The following is a 24,422-nucleotide window of genomic DNA, read 5'->3' as shown; positions in this document are numbered from 1 at the left end:
AGACACATTGCTGGACCAACCCCTGGGATTCCTGGTTGCTAGGTCAGTTGCTGCCGTTCTGGGAGCCACTCTTGAGAACCACTGGGCTATCCCAATGATTACTTTTAAATTCTAGAGTTATTTAGATCTACTCAGACATAGAGTATTACCTTGGAGATCTTGGTTGCATTTCTTGACTTCTTAAAACTTTGGTTTTCTTTTTTGCAAAATACAGATAATAGTAGTACCTATGTTATATTATTGATGTGAGAATTAGTTGAGATAATATACCCAGTGTTGACACATAATAAGTGTACAATAAAAGTTAGCTATTTTCTTCCTATTATTACTGTTGCACATATTGTTAGCTGTTTTTATTATCATCACTAAGAACAAACTAATGTTCTCTTTATTTCTTCTGTGGCCCTGAATTAGCTGACATTGTTGTTAAATGTTGTCTTTCTAACCCCAAGCTCTTTTTTTCTTTTGTTTATACAACCATCTTCCAAAATATTCATTTGAGGCTATGGTTTTCCATGCTTGGTTTAATCCAAAAGATGAATTTTTTCCAAGGCAAATGAATAAAATCAGTTAGGACGTGTTGAGTTATGGGAAAAGGGAAAAAATGAATACTTCACATTGCTTTAGAAAAAGAACCTCACAGAAATATCTAAAAATTAATGTAAACATAAATTCAGTCTTAGCATAATAATGATTCTCAAAGAGAAAATTTAAATTAGCAACATTGGAAAAATAGATTTTTTAGGCTATGGTATTGCTGACTCTAATTAAATTTAAGCTTCTTAAGGAAAAAATTAATAGGATACTGTACATGGCAAGTAGAAAATCTCATTCAACAACATTGTGCTAGGGAGAAATTAAGATACTAGGGGGAAAACAGCTGTTCAAGAAGAAATCTTTCCCTGTACAAGAGTGTCCAGTAACCAGCTCAATAGCACTTCATTCGCTTAACTCTGAAAGGAGGTTTTGATGTAGTTTTAAAATATAAATTAGCAAGCCCTTTGGAGACTAGACCTAAGATTGCATTTGACCAGATTCTAACTCTGACACCACAATTGGGTATCCATGTGGTATGGTAGGTACATTATCCTTCAAAATATCCCTTAATGGCACCCCACTCCAGTACTCTTTCCTGGAAACTCCCATGGATGGAGGAGCCTGGTAGGCTGCAGTCCATAGGGTCGCGAAGAGTCGGACACGACTGAGCGACTTCACTTTCACTTTTTCACTTTCCTGCATTGGAGAAGGAAATGGCAACCCACTCCAGTGTTCTTGCCTGGAGAATCCCAGGGACGGGGGAGCCTGGTGGGCTGCCGTCTATGGGGTCACACAGAGTCGGACACGACTGAAGCGACTTAGCTTAGCTTAGCTTTCCTATGGAAGTTGATGTCAAACCTGATTAGGTGACTTACTTTGGGCAGTTAAGCATGGGTGAAAATGATATGTGCCATAGCCAAACACTGAAAATGCTGCTGATGTGCTCAGTCATGGCTGACGCTTTGCGACCCCGTGGACTGTAGCCCACCAGCTTCCTCTGTCCATGGAATTCTCTAGGCAAGAATACTGGAGTGGGTTGCTGAAAATAATATCTATTTAATTAATTATGCTTAGATGAATGAATGACTGATAATGATACTGACTGTAGAAAACAGGCATTTTTTTTTTCACCCAGAGTTATAATGAATTTGGGGAATTAATACCATGCATATTTCTAGAAAAATATTCTTAAAGACTCTCTGGTTCGGGGTAAGAATAGGATAAGAAAGGGAGCAGTGGGAAAGGAAAAGGAGAACTGAATGGTATCAGCCAAGCAATTTGGATTAATTAAATGTCTTCTTTGAAAAACAAACAGCTTTGGAAAAGTGACAGCAAACCATAAGGGCGCCTTACAAATTTTTCACAAAGTGTCAAGTTTGTCTGGGAATGTTTCCAATATTAATGCATGTTGCCACTTTTTAAAGAGGCTAAAGATAATCTATGGCTCACAAAAAGAAAAGGTCTGAAGGTATTAAGCCAAATGTAATTTTCTTGAGTCAATTTCAAAGAATCTTATAGGTCTGTGGAATCCATTAAGTGAATTATTTGAACCCTCTCAAACTGTTCATTAAAAATATTTTATAAAAAGTTATAATTTGAGTATTTTTATTAAATATCTTTTTGGCTTTCGTTTTTTTTAAACCATATTTTAAATAAGCATGGTTTGGGCTCATCAAGCAGCTTAAACTATTTTTGAAAAGTTTTGGGTTCAGTAAAAGCCAAGCTGCTTTTTGCCAAGCAACTTTTCCTCTCATTTTATAAACCGTATATATTTTAAGGGAAATTTAACCCATGTGTTTTTGATTCGTTTAAATTTAAATAATCAAAATAGTGTTTTTTACAAGCTAGTTGATGTCAAGAAACTTTTTGAGTCTTTTAAAGAAAATTTTATTCCAAAAAGAAGAAGCAATGATTCGCCAACTGTAAATGCATTTCAACACCAAGAGGCTTGTATTCATTTGTAACTGCAAACCCCTGTTTCTGAGTCCCTTCTATATCTGGCAGAGATGATCATTCCTGTTCTCTAACGTATTGGGGCCTAGACTCCCCAAAGTTAGCTAGCTTTTTGATGAAGTAAATGTATTAAGGCTGTAAAAATAAGGAAAATGGTGATGATTGTTAAAACGTTTCAAGAACTCATTGGTGGTGCAAGAGATTGTGTCACCAAATGAAAAGTGTTTTCCTTCATCTGTCACACATTTATTGAATCTTTATTACAGATATGACACATCCACAGTGATGGGAAAGCCGCTAAGATGAACATCTTTGGGGTTCCTTAACCCAAAATTAAGAAGAGTAACCTCAGACATTTCCTTTCTTCCTTTATTAAAATAGGGAGAGACCTGAAAATTCCAATGTGGTAGTATTTTGATGGAAGGAGGACTGACATTTGGATTTTGGAGTTTTAAGAAAGGCAGATAATATTCTCAGGGAGTTAGATTAAGAATGAGAGGAGATAGAGATTATCAGGCAGATGGGACTGCTTTTGCTCTTTTTCTCACCTTTGTGTCCTCCTGGGGCAAACAAGTCACTCAGATGACTGATCAAATCACAATGGCCTGTAAGCTGTGATGTACTAAAGCTTAATAGCTACTTATTTTAAATCTTCAGATATCCTCTCTAAACTTGTAGTTGCTAAAATGTCAGATAAATAGGTGCCTAATCTCCCTTCACTCTGGTTCTCAGTAGCTTCTTTTTCAGATCTATAAATATGAATACTATCCAACCTATGAATCTTCCCGAAGTAACTATGATAGCACTTTGCTCTTTGCCTCACTCTCTAGAAATTTTCTCTAGACAAAGAATTATTTATTTTGCTGCCCTCCTCCTCTTGCATAGGTGGCAAGGAGTGAGAGTTAGGGGAAGGCGAGAAGAGAAGCTTTGCTCCAAAATTTGACCTAACTCATTGTAAAGACAAAACTCTAATTTCATGGATTCTTGCCACGTCTTTATGGACCTCATTGCATACCTAGAGTAAGATGACTCTTAGGTAGACGCTGCTTAGCAGAACATTGTAATGGGCCTCATTTCTTAAACACATAGAACTTTACATATTGTCAAAGAAAAAAAGAGAGTTTATTGGCTTTATATAAATAGGATTATCACATATGATTGTGTAGGCTGTGCAGTTGTATGATGGCTTGGTATATAAATGAAATGACAAGGGAGAGATTTCAGACAGTCTGGTTCCAGTTCTCTCTCTCTCTTTCTCTGTCATGTGCCTGCGCGCGCACACACACACACACGTACTATATCGCCTAACACTTTTCTTCCTTTATCCTTAGAGTAATGTACATCTATCTGAAAGGGCTAAGGAGTGGTTTTATTAAGAAATGGGCTTAAAGAACTCTTCACTTTGTTAGGTGAGCAGCCCTCTGCATATCCTCGTCAAATAAAAGAATATACAGCTCATGGCAGAGCATAGTAAACATTATGGAAAATTGAACTTTTGGCCTGGAATATTTGTTTTCAAACTCATGATACCATGACGGTCAGTATATTTACAGTTCCATCAAAAATCCCAGTTCAGTTATCACTATGTCTGTTCTTGAACCAAACATGCTGGTTGAAGGGTTGGAATGTTCTAATGGGCCAGGCCTGAGTCATGGTCATTTTCCAATATTGAGGGATGGATTCAGTGCCACCTGAATCATGGAATAAGAGTGGAAAGGGATAATTCCCAGAGAATCATTAATAGAAGACAGAATAGCAAATGTCTTATCTGCCACCTGGTATTTTTCATTTGTTACTGAGCCAAATTTTTTCCAAATCCTATTTTCATATACCTCTAATTAAATTTCACCTATTTGGTCTTTTACTAGCATTCTAAAATGTTGAAATAAATTTGAGTATTTATTCTGTCATCTTTCAAATAAGTCACATTAAGCTGTGGAAGAAATTGATACCTCATATCAAGTTTACTGTATAAACATTGAGTAAACAACAGACCAAAAATTGTTGTGATACTCAACTAGCTTTCATTTCATATAATTTCACTCAACAATTGTTTATCAAACACTTAGTAGGTACCAAACATAAGATTACATTTATTTATACTCCTGGCTACACTTTTAGTTACATTTATTATTACCTAGCCTGTATTTTTATCTTCTACACAAGGATAAATTTTGATTCAATTTACATAAACATTTGGAATGTGAAATTATGTGCCAGAAATTGTGCTAGCATTGGAGCTACAAAGAAGCCATAATCTAATACAGAAGAGAGATGTACAAAAATGATTAAAATAAAGTATGATCAGAAAAACAACAGTCTTCAGAGTTTTGGCATGTTTACTTCTAAAATAAATGAGTTTATAGACTAACAATGTATTTAACACTATCCCCCCAAAAAACATAAATAAAGACCGAGGCATCAATTTTCTTAGTTAATCCAGATTGAATTCTAGACTCCCGTGTCATTTCCCAAATGTTCACACATTGTTTGTTTAGCAAGCAGTTCAAATTTTTGTAAGCAATCAACTTCACATTGTAAGTAATTTTTAAAAATGATAATCTTCACCCTTCTTTTTAAAATCAAGACCCTTTAGAGCCCTCACTTATTTTCTGTGGCGTCCCCTAAAGAATTAATGTTGACTTGGAGATCACACTTGCTAACTCTTTCAGTATCCTGGGAGCATAGAGTATCTAGGTACAGACATAAAAATGGACAGATGCTATGTTCTTTTATCTTACTACAACCTCTCTGGACTAGCACTTCAGCACTAGCAGAATCATCTGTAGAGCTCTTTAAAAAAATGATTTTATTGATTTATTTTTGGCTGTGCTGGGTCTTCATCGCTGCACAGGCTTTTCTCTGGTTGCAGCCAGTGGTGGCCATTCTCTAGTTGTGACATACAGGCTTCTCATTGCAGCGGCTTCTCTTGCTGCAGAGCACAGGCTTCACAGTTGTGGAGTAGAGGCTCAGTTGCTTCGTAGCACGTGGTCTTCGGGTTTTTCCATACGGAAACTTTATGGCCAACCCAATAACAAGCACTGTACTAAGTACTAGGGAAACAAAGATAAAACAAATTCCCAGCATGTAGAGAAGCTGTGTGGAGGGAGACAACAGAATCCCCCTGAGAAGTGCTGTGTGGAGGTCTGCTAGGGTCTGCTAGAGTGACCAGACCTATGTGCATTATTTGTGAATATTTGTAGGGGAGGGGAAGCTCCCCAGAAGGCAAGGATTGTTCTGTGACCAAGAGAAGTAATGGTGGGCAGAGCAAATCCACACTCCACTTGGCGGGTTGGGGAAGATTTTATAAGAGATGGTATAGTATAAATTATTTCTATAAGTATTTCCTGAAGTTTTCTGTTGCATTAACTTTTATTATAGTAGTTTTCATTTATGTCTTTTCTTTTTACATTTGAAATCATTGTTAACCTTTAGAAATAATTATAAGAAAATAAAAATTTTAAATATTTTGAGTATTCTTTCCTTAGGATATTAGAGATAAAAGGCCCACATTTGTAAACCTACCTGCTGCCCCTTGCACTGAGGTAGAGCAGAGCCAAGGCCTTGGAATATGTTGCACAGCATCACACCTGCATGACCAGAGTCAGGTTATATTTATAATCTGGGAAGCAGAGTCATGGGAGAGGAAAAGGGAGTCACAGTACATATACTGGGAGCTTTGTCTGATGTTCCAGAATTCAGACTTCACAGTGAAACTGAGTCAGAAACCAAGAAGGGTTGGGCAATGTCACAAGGTTTTAGGTGGTGCTAGAGAATTTTTCCAGGAAACGTCATTATATCCTCTAGGGGATTTGCATTGGGCTTCCGGCTCTTTTGGGTCACAGTATACTTCCTAAGGGTGGAGTTCAGCCTTTGCTACAACTTCAGACACCATCTTCTTTCTTGGTTGTGAACAGGCCCACAGCATGATTGCCGTGTGGCTTCTCACAATGTGGCCTCACTTCCTCCCTGGGGTTCCTTTGAGGCAGCCCTCTCCTCCCTCTCAAGAAGGGCAGGAGAACAGGCTATAGAGGAGATAATTCTCACAGTTTTGTCTTGTACACATTATGTTTATTTGTAAAAGTATGAGATTCAAGATATCTCAAGCCTCCAGCTCCTGGTAGCCCAGGAGTTGGCCTTTCCCTCTTTCTTACACACATATATGAGAATATAAAATGAAAATTGCAATTACCCCGGGGTCAGGAAAAGCACTGAGACTTATCATTCAACAGCAAGTATTTACTGAGTATTGTGTTCCAGTTCCTATCTAGGTGCTTGGAATGTACCAATGAGCAAAATAGACAAAAACAAAAACCCGATCTGCACTTGTGAAGCTCATATTCTAGAGGAATTTTTTTTCAAGCCCATGTGAATGATAGTATCAAATTCTTCCCTCAAATGGTATTTAATGGGGAGGGGCATAGATAAGGTGGGAGAACCACAGATGATGCGGACAAGTGGCTTCTCTGAGTGGGAGAGTGGGTAGAAAGGGGATGAGGGACAGAATTAAATTCAACTAATTTACAGTTTTGTTTGGATTAAGACCATTAATCTTTTAAAGAAAATGGAAAAAAGTCTATTTTAAAAATCTAGGATGCTGGAGAGGGTGTGGAGAAAAGGGAACCTTCTTACACTGTTGGTGGGAATGCAAACTAGTACAGCCACTATGGAGAACAGTGTGGAGATTCCTTAAAAAACTGGAAATAGAACTGCCTTATGATCCAGCAATCCCACTGCTGGGCATACACACTGAGGAAACCAGAAGGGAAAGAGACACATGTACCCCAATGTTTATCGCAGCACTGTTTATAATAGCCAGGACATGGAAGCAACCTAGATGTCCATCAGCAGATGAATGGATAAGAAAGCTGTGGTACATATACACAATGGAGTATTACTCAGCCATTAAAAAGAATACATTTGAATCAGTTCTAATGAGGTGGATGAAACTGAAGCCTATTATACAGAGTGAAGTAAGCCAGAAGGAAAAACACCAATACAGTATACTAACGCATATATATGGAATTTAGAAAGATGGTAACAATAACCCTGTGTATGAGACAGCAAAAGAGACAGTGATGTATAGAACAGTCTTATGGAATCTGAGGGAGAGGGAGAGGGTGGGAAGATTTGGGAGAATAGCATTGAAACATGTAAAATATCATGTATGAAACGAGATGCCAGTCCAGGTTCGATGCACGATACTGGATGCTTGGGGCTGGTGCACTGGGACGACCCAGAGGGATGGTATGGGGAGGGAGGAGGGAGGAGGGTTCAGGATGGGGAACACATGTATACCTGTGGTGGATTCATTTTGATATTTGGCAAAACTAATACAATTATGTAAAGTTTAAAAATAAAATAAAATTTAAAAAAAATCTAGGAAGCTTACAATTAGGCAAATTTTATAAGTGAAATTATTTTCTTTTTCCTCCCAGCAAATCTCTGCTTTTCAGGTGTTAACATAATCCACCTACCAGTCAGTCAGTCAGCATATCATGCTTGTCATTTATAGTATGGCACTTCCCAGATAAGAATCCCATTTTCTTTTTTTTTTTTCTTTTTATCTTACATGGTTTCAGGAGCCACCTGGCAGTCAGGCTGTTGAATTGAATTCAAGGATGCTTTCAGACTAGTGCCATGAAACAGGCAATTCACTGTAGTTCCATAAGGCACATTACTGTCCCTCAGTGAATGATATCTGACAGAAACAGTAAAGAGTGACTTATCTAACATCTAATAAGCATTGCTTTTCCCAGGATGGGCAGAGAAAAGGATGCTGAAGGGAGCCATCACATGTAAGTCTTAGCATCACTGAGTAATCACAATGAGTACATTGTAAGAAGTCAGTATACGCCCACCAATTGTGGCTGGAAAACCTATACTATGACACCTGTCCTTGAAGAACTTAGGTGAAATTCATTTCAAGTGAAACAGAATAAAAAGCCTAATTCTCTGGAAACTCAGAAAAAGAGGGGTCTCTGTAGGTTGATTAATGATGAAGGAGAAATGGCCCGTGAAACCATGCATGAGACCCAAGTAGATTTCTCTTGGTGAACTTTGTCTCCCCATCCTATGAATTTACTGAGCCAGAGTTGCTACCAAGCTTTTGCCATGGGAAAAAGTATGCTCATGGGTTTTCTATTTGATTATGGGTGTCATCTCTCAAAAATGCCTACACAAGTGCTATAGTACAAAGACCTTGCATAAGGATAATTAGCTAGTCAGTCAATAGGACTACGGGCTGCTATTTTCTGTTGGAAACAGACTGAAGCCTCAGTATAAGTAAATAATCTCCTCCTGGGGCAGAGGAAGACTTTTCTAATCCTTAACAGTGTTCTTTGGTTTGATCTAGTCACTAAGTCATATCTGACTCTTGTGACCCTGTAGACTGTAGCCGACCAGGCTCCTCTATGTGTGGGATTTCCTAGGTAAGAACACTGGAGTGGGTTGCCATTCCCTTTGGGACTTAAGTCTCTTAGAGTCGTAAAGTGAGTATGATGGGAAACAATTCCAGATTTTCCACTCGATTCTATATTGTGAAAATTGCTACATCAAATGAACAATGAATTGGTTCATAGCTACTTTAGGGTAGATGGGTAGGAAATGTCATCACAATGGTTATTTCCCAAATTGCAAACCAGTAGAATATTTTTCTTGGAAAATTGAACACATATGTAACTATAACTAGTCTGATGTTTAGTTTTCCATTTTAAAAAAAGTATGAATAAATGTCTACTATATACAGTGCTTTGTGTGCTAACATCCGTGGAGAATGGTTTTGGGCAGGGTTGACACCATTTTATAAAATGATTATTAAAAGTTTAAATGGGATAAAAATTCAAACAAATACTTTTCCTAAAGTCGTAGATTCAATCTAAAATTAAATCTACAGTTATTCCACTGTGGCTAAAGGTGGTAATCAAAGATTAAATGGATTTGCTTTGCTGAGACTCTCCAGTCACCATCAAAGCACCTCTAATCTCTGGACTGAGGCCTATTCCTATAATGAAACTGATTTGGTTCTTTTACACTTTTTCCCTTCAACCCTAATAGATTCCTGTGGCTTTTGTGTTGTATTTTCATCATTCTGATCAGATAATTATTCCTATCCCATCTTCCTCATGCTTCTTTGCATCATCTCATTGTTGCAGATTTAAACTTACATACACTCCTTCTTGTCCCCTTCCTACTAATCCTTCCCAGATTAATCCTTCCTACTAATCATTCCACAGGTGAATGGAAGGTGTTGACTATTCGATATGTTTTCTGTATATTGTCAGCTGCTCCAGCTTTTTGCGGCTGAGAAGCATGGAGATACTCATTTAAGTCAGTAGGCTTCTGTCACATCACAGTGGGATGGATACCTGGGATTGAGTGGATGCTTAGAGTCATACTGAAAGCTATTTCTCACTGGTGTCAGCAGTAAGGCAGCAAAGAATGCGGTGATATCATTTTCAGAGCATACAGAAAAAGCATCCTCAAAGTGGAACTATTCTCTCAGAAATACCGGGCTTATTAATTTCTAGTTTTCAGGGGCTTGTAATCATGGGGAATGAGCTTGAAGTTTAAAATTCTGTGGTTGTCATTCAATAATACTGGAGATCCAAGATGTCTTCTCAGTCAAAGTCTTTGCAAGCACAAACTATCCTCTCTTGCTAGATGTTCATCAATGTTATTTATTTCTGAGCAATTTGGGATTCAATGAAACATCCTTGAGAGTTAGTCATTAAAAGGAGGACATAGAGTATTATAATAAGGAAAGATGTTCCTGCTACCTCATTAAAAGTAAACACAATGTGTATTACATTATCTGATTTTTTTTATACACACACAAAACTTGGGTAACAAAGAATGAGATTATTTACACCCAAATATTAGCTGGGGATATCTATAAGTGCTGGGATTACAGAGGATTCTTAAATTTTTCTTTATGGTCATTTTAATTTTTGCAATAAAGGAAAACAGTGGCTGTTATAAATTAAACCACAGACAATTTGGCTTCATATACAGACAGCCCTCAAGGGGATGGCACTTACATTAGAAACAAGCAAACAGAACAAAACAGAACAAAAAGTCTATATTACAGGAGTAACTTAGAGGTTTCATAATGATCTCCTAGTTCTGAAAGTGAAAATAAGTTCTGACAGATTTCAGATTAGTTTAGTCTTCACTGAGGTTTTCAGTGCTCCCTTTCAGTGTTCCAGCGTGGGTTTTGTTTATGCTTAATACTATTTCCAGATGGTTTGGGAGGAGAAAACAAAGATTTTTTAAGGCAGTGTCATCACATTCGATTCTCATATTTGGAAACAATATTTTATCGTGCCCTTCTTTGATACATACATATATACCCTTCCTTTGATATATTTAAAGAATATTTTTTACTTCCTCTTATTCCTTTTTAAAATCTTTTTTAAATTATTATTACTTAGTGTTTTTTGATCTCACTCCAAAAGCTTTATGACAGCTGAGTTTAAGTGGTTGCTTCAGGCTACAGAAGTCAAAGATGTAATTGAATTATGCTTCCAGGCTTGGCATACAAAATCAAGAAAAATTTCATTCATTATGATTAATTAATCCAGAAGCACAGTGGTAGTATTATGATTCTATTGTATCTGGAACTTGGCACGTTTTCAACTGACATTTACATGGTAAAGGAGAAAAGGGAATGGTAACTCTGTGCCTGGCAAACTTCTCCATAATAGACAAAAAAAAAAAAAAAAAAAAAAAAGAACAAACAAGAGATCAGGGGAAGAAAAGATGTTACATATTGTACATACAGGCTTGGATGTTTTGAGATTCCTCTCACAATGAATGATATCCTATAAAATGCCATAATATGGGATAATGAATGACTTACACATCAGAGTTACCCAATATCACTTTTATTATATACCTCACTTTATCCTACATAGTGTTATAGTGAAAATTAATCACCATGATAGTGATAGGTACATGTGAACAACAACAAAAACATTTCCAAATGCCTGTTAAAAAATAGGCATGGCTAATGAGAATTGCCTGCTCAAATCCTTTTATATGGATTTCCTTCCTTTGCTGTAATAAACTTTAAAAGTAGATTACCTGGGATTTATGTTATTATCTAGCAGATAGTTGATATAACTAAGGGACCAGCATCAGTTGAGGCGGGACACTTCTCAACAGCGAAGATGATGAAAGACAAGGAAAGAAAGGGAGAGAGAGAGAGAAACAGAGGAGAGGGAATGAACCCATTAGCCATGGTGTATTTTGCAAGAACACAAAATAACAATCACAAAATCTCAATGACATACAACAATAATTATGTATTTAACACACATCTGTAGGTCAACTCTGCTGATCTCTACTAGGCTTGCTCATGCAAATGCAAATCAGGGGGTGATCAGTTGCCCTAGGCTGTCTGGGATCTACTGGGCTTCTTGGGTTCAAAACGCAGGTCTATAGGTCAGCCAAGACTCTGTCTCCCATCTCTCTGTGAATAACTGGCTAGCTGAGGAATGTTTGTCTCATGGCAAAGGCAGAGGCCCAAGAGAGAGCAAGCTCCATCACACAACAGCTTCCACTTTAAGTGCCCATGACATCTGTAAACCTTATGAAGGAAGTCGCATATCTGGGCATTAGTAGAATGGGGAAATAGTAGACCCTGGAGACAGAGAAAGAATTGTAACAGTGGCTCCATCATCACAGAAGGTGAAATGGAAAGGGGAGTGAGAGTAAGAGAGACAAGGAAACAAATTCTTTCCTTTAGATCTTCCCTGACCCATAGCCAAGCCAATGAGGAACTCATATTGGTAATGTTCAACTGTTGAAGGTTTTGGGAGAGTCATCATAATTTATTCTGAAGAATTCTTGCTAATAACATGGTGGTGACTTTGGGGAACACATTCTGTTGTGGGTCATAGTCTCATTTTGGCAGCAACTTTCTCTCCGATATACTGGCATGAAGTTTTTTCTGAGCAGTGTGGGAGAAACTTTCTTTTCTGGGGGCCTGTGGATTTCAATTTGTCATTAATTTTGAATCATGCTGTCATCATGACAGCTCAGGGGCCTACAGATGCAAACATCAGATAATGCAGGTAGGTGTAAGTTAGGTTGCTAGCTCCGAATTGTACTGAGGATAAGTGCTATATATGGATGAGATCCAAAATATACTTCCTATATAAGAAAGCCAGTTAAGACAAAGAGCTCTTTAATTATTCAGGCACATATAGGAATATTGACAAAAGACTGACTTCCATAACTGATTCTATATACATTTTGTGACATTATGCAAAGGAAAGGAAACCCTTTTTATTCCTTGAAGTACTTTATTTTCTATACCTATAAAATGAGATATTTAAAACAAAGAGCAAAACTTAACTATATAACTGAAAGATCTATATACTAAGATATTAAAATCTGTAATTCTGACAAATGTGTGTTCTTCTTACAGGGTTCTACAAAACTTCTGATGCGTCTGTATAAGATTTAGACTAAAGTGAGGAAGAGGCCATTTTTCTGTCCCTTTTAGACCATCTCTGCTGATAAACATGGTTGTGAAAATCATATTTCTCTGCAACAGTGTCCACTGTTCACTCTGCGGCTTCCTTGGTGAGAAGTGGTGGTGATGGCAGCCACAGCAGCACTGACGGATCGCTCTCCTCTCCCAGTCCCTGCGTTGTAGCTTCATGGGTACCCAGAAGCCAAGGCAACAGTGGCAACAGAGTGGGAGCAGGTTCTTGACTCAGGCTCCAGCAGTGTCTCACTGGTAGTAGTAGCTGGTGAACGAATCAGTTTTCTATTATACTGCAATCTCTTCTAAAGACCCAGAGCCTGATCATTCCACACATCTTATAATTTCATAAGAACTCATTTTCTGTATAAATCTTCCTGTTTATAGATACTTGAAGTGACATCTCTTTCCTGAACTGAACCTTGACTAACATGGAAACCTAACTTACACAAATATAAAATAATCAAGAAAAGGATCATATGGGCCAATCTGGTAGGAACAGGCAAATAAATGATCAAACTAATTTTGTACTTGTATTTCCTCTATATACTCATCAACAGATATGTACCTATACCATCAAGAAAAAGGCTATAAAAATTTTAAGATGTAGATAAATGTTGCATTGTTTTTGTCATTGAGTCATTAAGTCATCTCCAACTCTTTGTGACCCAATGAATTGCAGCATGCCAGGCTTCTCCATCCTTTACTATCTCCCTGAGTTTGCTCAAACTCATGTCCATTGTGTCAGTGATACCATCCAACCATCTCATCCTCTGTCACCCCTTTCTCCTCTTGCCCTTAATCTTTAACAGCATCAGGGTCTCTTCCAATGAGTTGTTTCTTTGCATCAGGTGACCAAAGTATTAGCACTTCAGTTTCACAATCAGTCCTTCCAATGAACATTCAGGATTGATTTCCTTCAGGATTGACTGGTTGGATCTCCTTGCAGTCCAAGGGACTCTTAAGAGTCTTCTTCAACACCACAGTTCAAAAGTGTCAACCTTTGGCGCTCAGCTTTCTTTATAGTCCAACTCTCACACCATACATGACCACTGGAAAAACCATAGCTTTGACTAGACGGACCTTTGTTGACAAAGTAACGTCTCTGCTTTTTTAACATGCTGTTTAGGTTTGTCTTAGCTTTTCTTCCAAGGAGCAAGTGTCTTTTGAGTTCATGACTGCAGTCACTGTCCACAGTGATTTTGGAGCCCAAGAAAATAAAGTCTGTCACTGTTTCCATTGTTTCCTTATCTACTTGCCATGAAGTAATGGGACCAGATGCCATGATCTTAGTTTTCTGAATATTGAGTTTTAAGCAAACTTTTTCACTCTCCTCTTTCACTTTCATCAAGAGGCTCTTTAGTTCCTCTTTGCTGTCTGCCATTAGAGTGGTATCATCTGCATATCTGAGGTTTTTGATATTTCTCCCGGCAATCTGATTCCAGCTTGTGAGTCATCCAGCCCAGCATTTCCTATACTCTGCATAGAAGTTAAATAAGCAGGGTGACAATATACATCCTTGACTATTCCTTTCCCAATTTTGAACCAGTCCATTGTTCCATATCTAGTTCTAACTGTTGCTTCTTGTCCTGTATACAGGTTTCTTAGGAGGCAGGTAAGGTCGTCTGGTATTCTCATCTCTTCAAGAATATTCCACAGTTAGTTGTGATCCACGCAGTCAAAGGCTTTAGCATAGTCAGGGAAGCAGATTTTTTTTTCTAATTCCCGTCCTTTTTCTATTATCCTATGGATGTTGGCAATTTGATCTCTGGTTCCTTTGCCTTTTTAAAATCCAGCTTGTACATCTGGAAGGTCTCATTCACATACTGCTGAAGCCTAGCTTTAAGGATTTTGAACATAGTGTTGCTAGCATGTGAAATGAGTGCAGTTGTATGGTAATTTGGACATTCGTTAGCATTGCCTTTCTTTGGGATTGGAATGAAAACTGACCTCTTTCAGTTCTGTGGCCACTGCTGAGTTTTCCAAATTTGCTGGCATATAGAGTGCAATACTTTAACAGCATCATCTTTTTTGCTGCATTATAAGAATTCAAATACATAGTAATTAAGGAAATTTCCTCATGATAATATTTTTATGATATTAATATAGTTATAGAAGATAGTCTTTTAATTGAAAATTAAGAATTCTAAAATTCATTTGGAATAACTAAGAATAACCAAGATACTCCTGAAGAAGTAGTAGAACAAAGTAAGGGGACTTGCCTTACCAGATATAAATTTATTCTACAGCAATGAAAAATAAGATAAAGGGATATTATTACTTGGGAGAAACTGACAGAACAGAATTGAATGTCTAGGAAGAGACTCACAGTATGGAAGCTTCATATATGATAGGGGAGGGAGTGAGGTTCATTTGGGAAATCATGAACTAGTCACTCTAATATGGTGAGAAAACTAGATACAGGAATTTTTTAAAAGCCCTACTTCACTCTGTACACACACACACACACACACACAGACATACACTTCACTCTGTTCACACACACACACACACACTTCAAAATAGTTTGGTGATTTATCCATGAATTGCAAAATTTTAAAGCTTTGAGAAGAAAATATAGTAGAATAGCTATAAGATTTCTGAGCAGGGTTGAGTAGGGACTACATTCTTAAACAAGATGCAAAAATTTAAAAAAACATTTAAAAAATATTGGCCTTGTCTTTAACTTCACTTATTCCCTGGAAAATATAGACATCTAGTCAGATGTCTCAGAAACTGGTTCTCCATTATACGTGGGCTTCCCAGGCGGCACTAGTGGTAAAGAACCTGCCTGCCGATGCAGGAGACATAAGAGACGTGGGTTTGATCCCTGGGTTGGGAAGATCCCCTGAGGAGGCGTGGCAACCCGCTGCAGTATTCTTGCTTGGAGAATTCTATTGGAGAGAGGAGCCTGGTGGGCTACTGTCCACAGGGTTGCAAAGAGTCGGACGTGACTGAGGTGACCTAGCATACAAGTGGCAGCAGGTCACACCCAGATGACCGGGACATAACAGGGACAGAGGGTTAAAGACTAAAAAAGTGTCATGTGGACCCCGTTTGTAAATATGAGCACCCACGTGTGTGCCACCTGCTACTATTCCAGAAAAGGCAGGACATGTGGGAGGGATAAAATTCAGCAGATTCTCATCATATCAGGCCTCATTGTAACATCTTGTTATTTTCATTCCCTATTAAATGACCCAAAGTAATAAGGCTTTATGGCTTTTTTTGTTATAAATTCTTTTCAATGAAAACCCTTGAAGAACATATGGCATCTCTAGTTCCTCTAAATGTGAAGCATTTAAAACATAAACATAGGTATTGATTTTTAAAATAACTGGATATCTAAATGTATTTTAATATAAAGTGTTTTAAACTGTAAAAGACTTAGCAGAAGTCTACTGATATCTTAATGGCCTAGAGAAGAAACTGGTGGGAAAAAAATCTTTCTTTTGGAATGATAGTACTATTCTAGGTGTGGTGAAGAGGGAAATAATATGGCAAGATGTATATGCGAAGAAATAAAAATGCGCATGCTTTCAGCCAGAATTCACAGACCAGAATAGTGAAAATCAACTATTTTGGAATGGAAAGCAATTCCTCACTTTTTTATATTATAGCAAAAATTCCTCTAAAGGAAAAGAGAACATTTTAATAAAATGGAGGTCTATCATAACAATTCGGAAATAGGATGACTGATAAAACAAGCTCATGTTTTTTTAAATGTGATTCTTAAAACTTATAAACCAAACCTCCTATGGACTCTATATCCTTTAACTAGAGTAGTCATTTCTCTTTTCATTTTTAACATTTTTTAAGTTGGGGGACAACTTTCTTTTCCAAAGATTTCTTGACTTATTAAATACAGTGCAAATAAAAAGGAGTAAAGTCTTAAACGGAAGCATCTAAGAGTCTTAACCCAACAATATAAAAGCATATATATCTCAAAATTCATAGACCCAAGTTCCAATGATTAGTACTGAGAACCTTAGGCAAACCTTCCAACTTTCTTATGTTTCGATTTTCTTGTCTGTAAAATGAGGATATTGTATAAAATAATGTTGAAAACAAAACTAAAAATCTAGACAAGCAGAAGGGCAGGTATGAAGCACCAGGGAAGCTGCAGACTCTGAGTATAACAGGAAGTCAGAGTGGAAAAGACAATGAGCGTAACAGAACTTTACTCTTTAAAAGAGCCGGGCTATCTATCGAGCTAAAAAGACAGATGACATTCAACATGGGAAAACGTTAAAGTAGTGGAGACTGAGGTGGACACTAACCTGGAAAAAAGGTAAAACCCCAAGTTAGAGAACCGGGGTCTAAGAAATGGGCTACTTTTGCTGAAGGATGTGCACGCTGCTGAAACTGGGGCCAGTGCACCTTGAAGTCCTCCTTCCTCAGGTCTGACATTCGTGTTTGGGATTAGAAGAGCCTGGTCTAAGGGGATGGGAGCAAGGAACACCAGGAAGGTGAGAACAGAAGCTGTGGAACTGGGAACCCAAGTAGCACTGTGATCTTCAAGACATTGGGTTCCCCACTGAAAGTAACCAACAGAAGAATAAGAGATTTCATTAGCACTTCTGTAAAACCAGAAAACAAGTCCTCAACAAGCTGTATGGCTGTCAGCCCAGAAACTTCACTGTAAATCATTTGGAAAGTCGTGTTTGTCAACAGAAAGTTAAAATGCCTTTAGTGCTTGTTGCTTAAATGTCGTCTCGCGTTTTCACCACAGCCTCCCTTCCTGGGGAGAAAATTTCAAATTTGTCATTATTATCCTCTCTTAGAAGTGGCTCAGGGCGGTTGTTGTATGAGACATAAACCAAAGCACAACAAACAACTTCCGAAAGTGATGCCAGTGTCGTATATGGAAGCAGCATGTAAACCACAAAGGGAGGGGAGTAGGCGGCAGACTTGTCAGGTTGCCAGTAAAAGACAATGTCTAAATTCCCATAACCAGATCTGCCTTTAGGATATTTTATGCTTTCCAAATCAGACCTGGGGTTTTCTGGAATGATGAACACTAATACTCTAAGCAACAAAGTCTTCATCCGCACTACTTTGAAATTTGTAACTGAAAATTAATCAGGTCACCCTGTTGAGGATAAGAAGAACATGATTATGTGCTAATGTTGCTCACTTCATACATGGAAAAAAATCCCAGGGCAATTAGGGGTCCTATTGAGCCATTTGTGTTTTTTAATTGTTTATTTAGATTTGATTTTTCTGGACTTAGTTTATATGCTGTTGCTTTCTATGCGAGTTCTATATTGTATCGAAAACCTCTCTGCCAGGTTTTCAATACAATATAGTGTAGTGGAAAGAAGGTTGGGTTCATCTCATCTTTACTTGCAGAGAGCCACGGGGTTGGGCTTTTAATCTTTCTGAGACTCTCTTCAGTCTGTAAGTAAGGAAAATCATACCCATTGCAAAGTTGTGTCATGAGGAATAATGTGAGGGAAACTGCAAGGTCTGCTGCTGCTCAGTTACTTCAGTCGTGTCCGATTCTTTGTGACCCTATGGACTGTAACCCCCCAGAACATGAGATTCTCCAGGCAAGTATACTGGAGTGGGTAGCCATGCACTCCTCCAGGCGATCTTCCTGACCTAGGAATCGAACGCAAGTCTCTTGCATCTCCTGCATTGCAGGTGGATTCTTTACCTGCTGAACCATCCAGGAAATCCATGCAAGGTCTGACTTTTCACATATAGTTTCCTCTTTTGGTCTACAGCTGGCCCCATCCTACTTAGTATGCTGCTGCTGCTGCTAAGTCGCTTCAGTCGTGTCCGACTCTCTGCGACCCCATAGACCTACCAGGGGTAGGTAGGTCTATCCCCATGCCCCGTCCCTGGGATTCTCCAGGCAAGAACACTGGAGTGGGTTGCCATTTCCTTCTCCAATGCATGAAAGCGAAAAGTGAAAGGGAAGTTGCTCAGTCATGTCGGACTCTTAGCGACCCCATGGACTGTAGCCTGCCAGGCTCCTCTGTCCATGGGATCCGCTAGGCAAAAATACTGGAGTGGGTTGCCATTTCCACCCTACTTACTTAACTACATTTTTTTTACTTCCTTAAAGCTACTAAACCAGGGCTTCCCTGGTGGCTCAGACAGTAAAGAATCTGCCTGCAATGCAGGAGACCCAGATTTTCAATCCCTGGGTCAGGATGATCCCCTGGAGGAGGGCATGGCAACCCACTCCAGTATTCTTGCCTGGAGAATCCCATAGACAATCATTCCTTAACTTGTAGATAGCTCGTGGAATGCATAAAATAGACTTACTGAAGTTAGTATATATAACATTCAGTTTCAATTCTACAAATATTTATTGCTTCCCTACTATGTAAAGGGTATAAATTTGAGCAAAAAAATCAGCCTCTTCATTCGTGGGCTCATTGTCCCCTCAGGAAGAAAGGTGAGTGATGCTTTGTTTTTCTCATGTATTTTTCTCTCAACGAAGGCAGTTATGATGAAGTATCTTGTGTCTTTACATTTGGTAAAGTTCAGCCCATCAGTAGTCTTTTCTTTGTATTTTCTGGACATTAAAATGAGATTATGTAATCAATACTTTAAATAATACAATATATGCTGATTTTAAACAAGGCACTGTGATTTTCCATCAAGGCTATTTAAAAATTATATAGAGGCAAAAATGGACAAATTCTTTTGCCAACAGATTATAGCTTGGTAAATGATTTGTTAGGAGTTAAACAGAGGGCTTGGTGATAAGGTCATATAACCAGAACACACTCTCCAGAAGTTAGTTACATGTATCAAATGAAAAATGTGTTTAACCACTAGAATACATGTCAGTCCGTGTGATTCCTCACCTTCAATCAATGTATGGTAAGTCTGGTTAACTATATTTGAGTATATTTTGTCATCTTTGTTCACATGGTTTATAGGCTTATATTTGAACTCAAAGCTGCTACCTTAATTTATTATTGCCAGGCTGGAGGTTTGTCCTGTCCTCTTGTAGAACATTCTCTTTCTACACTGTTAATGTCTCTGTCTCATAAACTAAACCTTATTTTCTCTCTTCACTGAGAAGACTTTGTTCTTCAGAAAATAAAAAGAAAGCAGTGACATTTTCCTGGGGGTGTTGTTTAGCACGGACTTTATGGTAGGGCATTTTTACTGATTTTTCCGGGCAGACAAGGGTCATGCTCTCCTTGTGTTAGAGAGGTTACTTGGGAGGGGTGGTCTTCAGCCCTTTGAGTTGCCTGCCTATTTGAGAACCTGCTGAGCATGATTACAAATCACGAGTTGGGCTTGAATTTTCCCAAGCTGGCTGCAGAGACAACTTGTCTAGGCTCTCAGTGAATAGCCACAGCCCACAGAGAATGTGTGCTTACCCAGACCTTTTCCATGGTTTACTCTGAAAATTGGTTCAACCACATGGGAATCTAGTTAGACTCTTGGAATTATAATCTTTGACTGGCATGTAGCCCAAACATTTTAAAATAGGATTTGGAAATCAGATTGGAGCTTAGGAAATAAGCAAAGAATAGAAAGAGTCCTTATCTAAACCTCCTTCAGGTCCATCTGAAATTCACCTTTTAAAGCATGGATTTCCATTACCGAATCATCCATTTTTAAGAGTTGTAAGTAGGAAGCAGAATTTTAGTGACACAAAGTGAAAGATAATGTTTCAGGCCCCATGCAGCTCAGTTTGAAGGTGAAGGTGTATGAAAACTTACACATATATTTCACCCAGCTGTTCAGGAGGATAAATTCCTGTCGAATAAGGTTGATTTTATAGTATACACCTGTGGTATTTCATCCAGGGACCAAAGTCAGTGCTATGGTTGATAAACTGAAGAGTAAAGTTGATAAATAAGCTCTATCTTTAGGAATATTCAAGTTATTATATCTACATTTCTGAGTACAAGAGGGAAAAATTAAGACTGAAGCTGTATTTGAAAATGCATTGTTTTTCTTGTTAATGATAAACCATAGTTACTAATAGAAAGAAAAATCTTACCCATAGTAGAAAGCTAGTAAAAAAAAAAAAACAACTTGCTGTTCAATGAAAAACTTGCCTTTCTAGTTCTAACATTCAGTAGCTGAAAGCAGATCATTGCTATAAAGAAGTATTTACCAATTTTAAAAGGTCTTGGCCCATCATAGCTAGTGTTAGATTTGGAATATAGCTTTTGTTGCCAAGGTGACAAACACTTATAAATATAACACATCTTCTAATGTGCTTTTAACTTGGTATTTTTATGGCTTTTAAATCAGATACCATTAGCAAATATATTAGGTAATTTAGCTGAAAGACCATTTTCCTCTAACACTTTTTGTTACATTTCCCCAGGTATTTCAGTAAATGTCTGTTGTGACATTCTACTCCTGCTAGGCTTCCAAGGTAAGGGGATACATAAAGTACATCTGGTAAAGATTAACATATATTACCTTGCCTTTTTTGTATTGATCACCAAAAAATGTATAAAAGAGAGTTAAATTTGTAATCTCCTTGAAAAGCAATCATTGTTCCTACTGTTATTTGGGGCTTTATATCCCCTCCCCCAAGTATCAGTCTGGCCTTAATATTCAATTCACAGATGACAGGGGTTTGGGGACAGCATAAGAACTATATATTAACACTCCCCCAAATCCCCACACCTAAATGCTTTTTCTTAGATATCAAAAAAGGAGGCCATGGAGAAAATAATTACAATAGACCATCTGGAGCCTTTGCAAGTCTCAGTTTATTGTTCCAAACAGTAAATTCAACAGCCCAGGCAGGGAAGGAATTAGCTCTAAATGTATTCACTGGATTTTTTTTAAGAGACTTGTGAGGTGGACATACTTGTCACAGCAAAAATAAAATCAGATGAGACATATAGTTTAAGTCCAAATACCCACTTATTGTTACCTTGTCAGAAATTCTTTAGATAATTGTTCTTTAATTCATTCATTCTTCTTTCTTTCATTCATTCAACCAACAGACATTTAAGAAGCACCAGCTATTTTTCAAGCATTGGAGAACAGAGATGAACAAATGCTGGCCCTCAGATATATATCAGCAAAGAGGTAGGCAAATAAATGAAGTATTACAACTCTGATAAGTGCTAAGGTAGAGCTCGCATACAAAGGAGTTGAAGATGAGTCCCCAAAATAGAAAGATGCTGCAAATTGTCATGGAGAATCAAGATGGAAAAGAGAAACATTATTTTACTTGAACAGCAAAACTCTTGACACTTAATGTTTTAATAGTAAATCCACAATTACTATTTCCTGTGTGATCCTGAATGCTTCTCTGAGCCTCAGTTATTCCCCCTGTCTAATGTAGATAATTATCCTTGCCACCCGCAAAGCTCACAGAAGACTGTTGATAGGAATAATGGGATACAAGTGGTGTAGCTATTTGAATTCTTTGGAAAACAGATGCTGTGTAAACACACGGCATCCTTATTATTCCAAGCGGTAACATTTTGGATAATTACTGTATAATGCTGCACCTTTGTGTGTGTGTGGTTTGTTTCTTTATAGAAGAGTAAGTGCTAATGCTGAGTTTCTCTAATAACTTTGGAAGCAATTTTAATCCAGCAGACAAAACATAATAATCTTTAGAGTAAGTTAAATCCCTTTGTGTATGAGTAGATTTTGTTATTTACCAAGGTCTTAGACAATTTTACCACAGTTATGAAAAAAAGTGCCTAACAAGCCCAGTTCTCTCTTGTAAGTATCTGAAAGACACTATTGTGGACAGACCAGAATCTTCTTTACAACAGACACAGCTCTGCGTGTGTGTGTGTGTGTATGCGTGTGTGTGTACTCATGAATGCGTTGTGTGCACGCTTGAGCCTAGGGCTTGCCAGAAAGAGCTGGGAACGAGCTGAGACTGGCTAGCATACCTGAGGCAGCTGTTACACCGTGGCGCCGGGATTCTTCTCTCAGACTCCAGGTTGGCTCCCCTCCTTCTCCTCTGCCACCTCCTCCTCCTCCTCATAGTCTAACTCTCACTGTTTTCCTTCGTCCTTCCTGTGATCTGGTGGAAGATCCCCATGACCTGAGACTGTACTGTAGTCCCGCTGCCAGACAGACGTTCCAGGACTGTCTGGCTAATGGAAGAACCTATACTGGTCAGAAAAATGACCCTCCGCATTCTTGCCCGTGTCATCTTTTCTTTCGCGCATTCATTCCCCTGATGTTCTCTCTCTTTCTCCCTCTTTTGCTTGCTTTCGCTCTCACCTTGATTTTCATGCTAAGGATTAGCCGTGAATTATTTGCTCTTGGGTCCTACAACTTGCTTTAGGATTTCTTAACAAGACCTGGCTATCAACTCAACCTGGGCTTTGCCAAGGCACTTCAGCCGTTCATTAATAGAAGAGGCAGGCTGGATTAAAGAGCCTGAGCTAATTCCTCCTCTCCCCCAGAAGTAGTGCCGCTCAGTAAGCTTCCTCCAGGAGCCATGAGGTTACATAGTGTGCTAAATACCTGCACAGATTTTTAAAAAGACTATACAGGACACTGCTTTTCAGTTTATTTGGCCCTTTCACGGTTTGAGGTAGTTTGTTTTTGGCCATCACTGGAATTAGACAGAACTTGGATAGCCAACCAGGGTGAATTTTCCTAGGGAGAAACGCCAATAATAAGCTAGTATGGGAAAGGCAAAGAACCCCAGGGCCCTTGACAAGGGTAAAAAAATAGATATCACCACTGGAAAGGCCAAAGATATTAATCCTAAGACATAGTCTCTGGTTACATTTCATGGTTTGGGACCCACTGACAGAAAAGAGCAATTACTTATAGTCATATTTTTTAAAAACTTTGACAAAAATCCCAATCATGGTGGATTAGGTATATTTAATATCTCAATTAATAAGCCTTCTACAATAGTAATATGTCAACTTTGGTTCAAGAAATCTACTCCAGTTGATAGTCATCCAGGAAACATCTTTCATGCCCACATATTAAATTTAATCTGCCACCCCTGATTTATAAGACTTTGTGTTCATCTGTTGAAGAAAAGATGCTTATTTTATCATTCCAACTTAACAGCTTGCTTAGCAAAGCTGATAGGTAGGAGTTTAGAAGATATTCATTGAATGCCTATTTTGTATATTTACAAAAGAGGTAGATTTAAGGGAGTTACCCAAAAGCAGCGTGTTTTTTGTCCCACCATTATCCTATTGGTCTTCCTTTCATTCGGCAGATTTATCTGTCATGAAGAATTTAAGTTTCATATTTTCCTCTGTCAGTTGTGAAAAGGCCTGTCAGCTGGGGCTTACACTACAGTTTGCCAAAAGGCCTATAGCACACAATGACAATACAGTCTTATACCTGGGCTCTCAGTCTCCAGATAATCCCCCACTTTCCTCCTCTGCAGGCCAGTTATGATCAGGCTTAAATTGCATATTCCGTTTTAGCCAGATTTTGCTGATAAATGCTATCAGCAAGACTGAAATGAAATACAGCAGGTTTAGCTCTTATTACCAGT

General features: G+C 38.2%; 1 long non-coding RNA gene across 1 annotated transcript in view; it reads left to right on the top strand.

Moving 5' to 3' along the window:
- LOC138987646 (uncharacterized) overlaps nt 1-21,994 on the top strand; it is a 68,876-nt gene extending 46,882 nt beyond the window's left edge. The window contains exons 3-4 of the long non-coding RNA XR_011464040.1: nt 21,294-21,344; nt 21,928-21,994. This is a non-coding gene — a long non-coding RNA (uncharacterized lncRNA). The remainder of the gene's footprint in view (nt 1-21,293; nt 21,345-21,927) is intronic.
- Nucleotides 21,995-24,422: the final 2,428 nt, after the last annotated feature.

This window comes from Bos mutus, chromosome 4 (genome assembly GCF_027580195.1).
Source record: "Bos mutus isolate GX-2022 chromosome 4, NWIPB_WYAK_1.1, whole genome shotgun sequence".
NCBI lineage: Eukaryota > Metazoa > Chordata > Mammalia > Artiodactyla > Bovidae > Bos > Bos mutus.
This window is presented reverse-complemented; position numbering and strand designations above follow the sequence as displayed.